Here is a 7,773-nt window from a genome sequence, read left to right on the forward strand (position 1 = left end):
TAGGAATACGCACAGAAGAGGAGAAAAAATATAGGATTTATCAACAACAAATATAATAAAACATATACCTATTTATATTATAGACTAGCTGACCCGACAGACGTTGTTCTGTATATAATAAATAAAATAATGTTTTAATATGAATTTGTCAATAATATATCATAACATCAAAAATTACTTCGTAAAATATGCACCCTGCTGTCGTAATGAAATTGTTTCACAGCGGAACTGTCAAACCGTGCGTCAATAAATTCTCTCATAGAAATTATGTATGGACACATCAAAGGAAAAACAAATTTGTTGTTTTTATTTAATTTAGCAGCATTTTCCTATTTATTCACTTTTTAAACCTTCTCTGGACTTCCACAAATTATTCAAGACCTAAATTTGCCAAATGGGTCCAGCCGTTCTCGAGTTTTAGCGAGACTAACGAACAGGAATTCATTTATATATATATAGATATACAACACATTTTTACTAGACGACTTGTTCCAAGAAATGGTTTTTTTATTAAGTTTTTGAATGCATTGAGTGTCTGAGCCTTTCTTATATGAATAGGTAGAGCATGCCACAGTCTGATAGCCTCAACCACAAATAACTTGGGAAAAAAGGTGGTAGTGTGAGAAGAACACATAAAATTCGATTAGCTTCAGACCGCAGCTTGAGCTCAGGATAATCACCCAAATAAACAAATCTAAAATAATTGCGTATTTTATACAATCTAAATAATCGAATTCTAGTAACAATAACTGTCATTTTTGAATCGGTGTCCTCCCTCTGCGGCACCGCTCTCGCCTCGTCACGTGGCGCGTGCGACACAAGCACATCTCACCTATAACTATGTATGCAGTTACAAACTAACTAATTAGATTAATTACTTAATCAATCTCATTAATCGTAACGAGAAATAAATTAATGAAATTGTACAAAGACTCAATTATTTTTATACTTTTCAGTGCACATATTTATCTATTGTTTTGACTTTTGTTAAATTGATTTTTATTGAATCTGAAGTACACTAACTAATTTGTCTGAATATATAAGAACCTACTAAATTTTTAAATGCAGCAATAAACGTAAGTATATTATTGTATTGATTACAGAATGTTTGAAATTCTGGCACAATTCGCACCCTTACTGTAAGTCGTTAAGGCGACACTAAATGCCGGCGACCTTGAGCGATATGAGTTCACAGCTCCTATGTAACAAAGCCAATATTTTAATAATTCTCATTATTGATTACTAATCTGAATAAATGTACCTACACAAAAAAGTAAGTATAAAAACAACTTTTATGAGAGTAGTGTAAACAAATGCATCATGCCGAGAAAAAACTTGTTTAACTGCAAAGAAAACTGGTAGTTCATAATAGTTCTGGAGTGTTAACTTTAACCAACAGCAAGCATTAGCAACCTACAAGTAAGACTTAAGGGTATGTGTAACAGGATAAAGTAGTGTTCATAGCTCCAAATGCTATATTTTCACCACAGAACTTGTCTAAAAACACCTTGATTGCGTGTTTTCTGTTTACCCTTCGCCTTAATGAGTTAATTCCATTGATCATGATATTCGACTATGATAAATACTTGACCATAACGAAGTTGCCTCTTGAAGTCTATAATTCAAATTCAATTGAAGTTCCAATAAAGAAAGAATCATCGAAATTGTTTATTATATTGAGTTATTCGTAAATTAGTCGCGCAAATACTTATAGCAAATTTAAGACTTTAATGGTTTTCTGATGGGTGATATTATCAGGTCTTGACCAAATTGCAATGGGACCACACGGGAAGCAGAATCTTACAAATAAAAAAAGAACAATCAAAATCGGTTCACCCAGTCGAAAGTTCTGAAGTATCAAACATAAAAAAATATACTCGAATTGAGAACCACCTCCTTTTTTGAAGTCGGTTAAAAAATAAAACTGTCCCACAGCTTAGCCTCGTTTCTTCTCTCCCGGAGCGCCATTAGTTTTCAATGTGGTGTTCGTGGCTTACATAAAGTCAATACTAATAAATATAAATTAATATATAAGGGGTTTGTATTGTTTACGGAGTTTAAAACGTTTTTTTTTTTTCAAATTTTGTAACTTCTATTACGTTCGCATTTTTTTTATTTAAAATGTTAATTGATGCTCGTGTTCTACTTCCTCATAAATCTTTTGAGTTTGTTTTATTTTCACTAACTCAAGCGTAATTTCATCATCGTTTCAGTCTGTCAGGTTTTTGTTAATGTAAGTTGTTGAGTGATGACACTGATTTTCAGTGTTCACCATCGCCCATTTTCAACACCAGAAATCACAGGAGCGTTGCCAGTCTTTTAGAAAAGTGTACGCACTTATTTTGTTTTGACCTGGAAATACCGCGAAATGAAGTTTATTTGTACAAGTTTGGTTGTACGTGACAAAAAACTCCACGAATCTGCAATGTACGATGAATAACATAATGAAGGTCTAAGGAAAACAGAGCTCCCAGAACAGTTTTTTGTCGATACTGTGCTTATACAATAAAATAAAGAATCTTTTATTGATTAAATTTTTTATACAAAGTCATGAGCATTTCACTTTTTGCGAGGAATATGTGAAAGAATTCGAGGCGTAGGTCGGCGTTCGTTTCCTGGTCACTCACCGTTATTGAGCGGGTAAATTTCAATGGTTCTGCTTATTGATACAACCATTGATTGTAACCACGGTACCCCGGTTCCATTTACATACCAACGTGTTTTTGAATACATTTTTTTTGACGCTTTATAAAATGAGAAAAATCCCTCTGGTGTTACAAGAGTTATGGGCCGCGAAGATCAGATACCATCAGGTATGTTTGTATTCCACAAAAAATATAATTTTATATAGGTACTTTATAATTAGTTTAAAATATAAGTTTATTATATAATTATAATAAGTATAACTTTGTCAAACTTGAATGTCCGGAGGAGGCTTAATACAGGGCAAAATACCTCCGAAGACTGCGATCACTACCAAAGGTCACTGACTAGATCAAGGGCCTGCGTATGCTTCTTGGTAGAAATAGCATGGCAGGAGTAATATCACCAATCCATCATGCAAAACAGGAGCTACCGTGAGACGTCGAGCTGTGGAAAACAGTCACCAGTAGATAACTTCATAACTTATACCTGTTGGAGGCTCCTTTGCACAGGATGCTGGCTAGATTATGGGTGCCACAACGGTGCCTTTTTCTGCCATGAAGTAGTGATGTGTAAGCATTATTGTGTTTCGGCCTGAAGGCCGCCGTTGTTGCCGCCGCTATTGAAATTACTGGGCAAATGAGACTACATTGTATGTCTTAACATAACGAGTGCAACTGTAGTGGCGCTCAGAATTTTCGGGTTTTTCAAGAATCCTGAGCGGCACTGCATTGTATTGTGCAGGGCGTATTAATTACGATCAGTTTAATGTCCTGCTCGTCTCATCCCTTATTGTCATAAAAAAAGCTTTATTATAATGACAATAATATTAAATATTGAATTTAATTTTGTCGACCACAGGCTATTAATTAAAGGCTTAGAACTCAACAATTGCCCCCCAGATCTTTCAAGTCACCTACTGTCTGACCTTTGGTAAAGATATTTTTTTATTTTTTATTCGACTATTTGTAAAATTACAACTATTCATTGAATCAACGAACGGAAATGTATGTTTGTATGAAGTATATTTACTTGATTTGGCTTTATTTTGCAAATCTTCCCAAAGATCAGTCGTTAAATAGATTAGATTTTATCAGGGCTTAGCTACCGCCACATCAATTATACGAGGGACCCCAACATGCGTAAGCAAAAAAAAATAAAAACTTTTTCTGCGTCCCGAAAAAAAGGCAAGGAGAGTATATATTTAAATTGAATTGTTTGTAAAAATTTTGAAAAAAGTGACAGATAGATAATTATGATGAATAAATATTTCTTTTAATTTTATGCAAACATTTTTTTTCTTTCGTTTTATACGGGGCCCTGCCAAGGCATGCTACGCCACTGGATTTTACCATCTAGTGAACCTTTTATGGTGAAGAAATAAAACACAATATTATCAAGAAGACTACAAATATAATTCAGTGACTATTTACCATACCTACAAACTAATTAAATACAACGCATTGAATTATTTGTAAATACAGTTTAATTCATATTCTTACTCATATAACTCGATAAATTCTAAAAAAACATAAATATTCTTTAAATAATATTATAAACACTAGGAATGACTGCAAAACTTTGGACAAATTATTTACGAGATTGGGTCCCCCGTTTACCGCGACAACTGTAGTAGCCTGCTTTAAACTAAACAATGAATGAATTCGCTTAAATGTAAAATGTCTCGTCAAACCTAGAGTCCACTGAACTAACAGATATATTAGATCGTTAGTGATCTTCTCTCCATCCATCCTAGTGAGCAGGCGGTCCGAGGTTCGAGTCTCCTTCAAAGACGCCCCGCGCCTGTGAGCTACATTTTCGGCCTCCAAGGCCCCCGCCCGGCTTCGCTGTAAAAGCCTTCAGGGCTATCAGCACAGAGGAGGTTTTTAGTCGGTAGGGGGTGTTTACACCCGAGCCCGACATATGGGCCCCGTTTCAAGGTCTTCAAAACGTAAATGTATTTTACGTCTCTCGAAAAAAAAAAATGTAAAATTCATTGATAAAATAATTTACAAAAGGCAACTTTGGTATTTTTCTTTACAAACAAATGCGCTATTTGTTTCCAAAAAATGTGTTCTACGATCAGTTTTCATAAATAAGAGAATATAGTATTTTAAAAAATGTAGTAAACCTCTCCGAAATGATGTGGGGGCAGTCGCGATATTATGAAGCCATAGTGAATAGTGATTCATATACAGGCAACGCTTACAAAAAGGGTTAACGTTTAAGTACATCGATGAATTTACAGTTTTGGGGCTCTTTAAGTTTACAACAAAGAATTTTTGCTCAATATACCGATTCAGATCGGTTTTCACCAACATTCATCGTCGAGTCAATTGACAGAGAAAGGTTTCTATGTAAGTGATATTTACATGATATTTTTTAAAATTTATTGAATTAGGCTTTATTTTGCGGAAATCCAGAATTATTCAAATATTGTGAACCTTTTTGAGTGTAAATTCCGCTAGGATTAGTCTTCAATCAATTCGACAAGTGTTTCGCCTCTATACGAGGCATCCTCAGGAGATAATGACTCGCCAATTTCTGGCACGATGTCTCGTGACGAATCGTAGCGGAATATACACTCAAGAAGGCTCACGTTATTAAAATGATATTTTTAACAATATTCGCACAAGACAAGCGTACAGTCTTTCATTTGGTAAATACGCTGGTTTCGATTATCACGGAATTAACCGGTTAATTAGAGTTCAAAAAGAGTCTCTAAACGTTTACACTCCAAATAATAGATATGTACAATAGTAGATTGTTAACCAAGGGTCGAAAGAATCAATTCCCGAGGTATTTAGAGAGCGCAGCAAGGGCGGCTATAGTCCGAGTAGGAATTGATACTTTTACCCGAGTTAAACACTGTACTTTTCATTTCGAATATAAGGAAAATAAAACTAGTTATTTATCTCAGCATAGATTAGAATCCCGCCAATTTATGTCGACTTTTTAAATTTCAAATATGGAACTTACCGCGTAATTGTTGCGGTTTATTCCGCTCCAAGTTTGCACTAAGTTCACAATGGCTGTTTAGAAAGTCACATGGCCACAGCAAATTTGTTTAATTAGTTCTTTTTTACATAAAACTCTTCACAGCAGTTCCATTTTTAAAGTTCAATCGGGCCCTTAGGTGGGAAGTAATTTGTATGAGTTTTTCCCTCTCTATGGAGGGAAGCAGCATTTTCCACCCAATAATCAGATCAAAACAACATTTCCTTCCGAGTATGAGAAATGAAAACAGATTTTAACTAGTTATAACCAAATCCAAATCTTGAATCCAAAAACTGACAACTGCCAGACTTTAATGTGACAAGGTTCCATCCTTATTAAAAGGCAGTTTCACATAAAAACCTAATGTGTGTAGAAATATAATAATATGCTACTAGACTAACATAATACATATAATAATGACTATTGATTTAACATAACAAACAATATTAATTACTTTAATAAATAAAATTCAGTTTTTTTTTAAAAAAACAGTGTTCAAGTACAATTGCATAAAAAGTAAAAACATATCATTGAGTTACACACACACACACACAATTGACTATTTACTAACGTATACAACTCCTACTCATATAATAATGTAATATACTAACCCTAAGGGGGTTAGGTTCATAATGGTCCGCTAACATTAAACAGCCGCTTAGGAGTGTTTTTCTCATTTTGACTTAGGTCAATAGAAGAAGACAGAGTGAGAATTAGCAATAGCTTTAAGTTAGCAGACTATTATGAATAAGGTGGTAAGAACTTAACAACTACTTAACAATACATTTCTATAAATCAATACCAAACTACCAATACTTACGGAGTTTTTCATTGAAACAGTCTTCTATATTCTTAACCCTCCAAAAAATACTACTAAAATATGTTAGTAGATTTCGTATTTGATTTTATAAATAAAACTTTAAAAATTGTGGTCGACTAAAAAGAAAAAGACTAAATAATTTAGGGCATTGAACTTCGCATCATCAAAAAAACCCCAATGTCTTTATGTTGCATGTAAGGTTAATGTTGCTAGAAAAATTTTATTAATAATATTTAACTTTTATTTAAATTTCATACAAAACATTGTTATTAATTGTTAATTTCATTATTTCAAATCAAATCTTCATCTGTTAACTAAGTATTTGTTTTAAAAGTTTTTTTTAAGATTCATTATATAATTTGGAATTTATATATTATTATGTAAATGGCCGAAGAAGCTCAGTAACTATCTTTTACACAAATAAAATTTGTAAACAATTTATGAACGATGCGGGACTTGAACCCGCGACCTCTAGCGTCCCGTGCGAGCGCTCTTCCAACTGAGCCAGCCGTTCGAGTGACGTATCGTCCAAAAATTTTGTATACTTTATTCAACTCTCAGGTTGTGGCTTCACCTACAGGATCTACTTTACAGTTGATAACCAGCTAAACCCCAATATTTGTATATTAGGAAATTGACTTGAGATGTCGCTCTTACAAATCGAAACAATTTTAAATATTTTAAAGTGATAATTCACTTCTGATATTAATTACACAAATGAAATTTGAAAACAAAATATCTTTTCACTTTGTTATAGGTTGAACAATATTTTACTCAATAATACATCTTAGAACCTATTTTGCCTTACTTACGAATAAATATCATAATATACAAATTCACAGGCTATTCCATATAAATATACAATATTTCATAATAAATGCTATTACATATAGCAAAAATAACGTTATAATATTCGCGCAGTGAGATGATGAGATCTTAGTGACATCGCTTACCAAAAGTACCGTTTGATGACGTAGACCGTAATTTGACAAGGTTCCAGCCCCGTTCTAACACGCGCGAGTTATCTTACTAGTATCATATACTAGGCGAATACTAGATGCTGATAAATATAAATATAACACAGACCAATAGAAATAAATTGCATGCAATTATATTAAATATTTATACGTTAAGTTTCTTTTCAAATTAATACAATAAAATTAATACATTATAGTAAACATTAATAATTAACAGGTTTTAAATGAAATTGATATGAGAATTAACTAAATTAAGTTTCTTTTGCGATAACAAAAAACATCAATCTTACTTAATATACAAAAAAATACCTTTTATCTACAATTGTAACTTAAGCA

At 33.1% G+C, this 7,773-nt stretch overlaps 1 non-coding gene across 1 annotated transcript; it reads right to left on the reverse strand.

Moving 5' to 3' along the window:
- Nucleotides 1-6,901: 6,901 nt before the first annotated feature.
- Nucleotides 6,902-6,974, reverse strand: Trnap-ggg (transfer RNA proline (anticodon GGG)). The gene has a single exon. It is a non-coding gene; the product is annotated as a tRNA-Pro (tRNA).
- Between the last annotated feature and the right edge of the window lie 799 nt (nucleotides 6,975-7,773).

The sequence above is a fragment of the Leptidea sinapis genome, chromosome 15 (assembly GCF_905404315.1).
Source record: "Leptidea sinapis chromosome 15, ilLepSina1.1, whole genome shotgun sequence".
NCBI classification, from domain to species: domain Eukaryota; kingdom Metazoa; phylum Arthropoda; class Insecta; order Lepidoptera; family Pieridae; genus Leptidea; species Leptidea sinapis.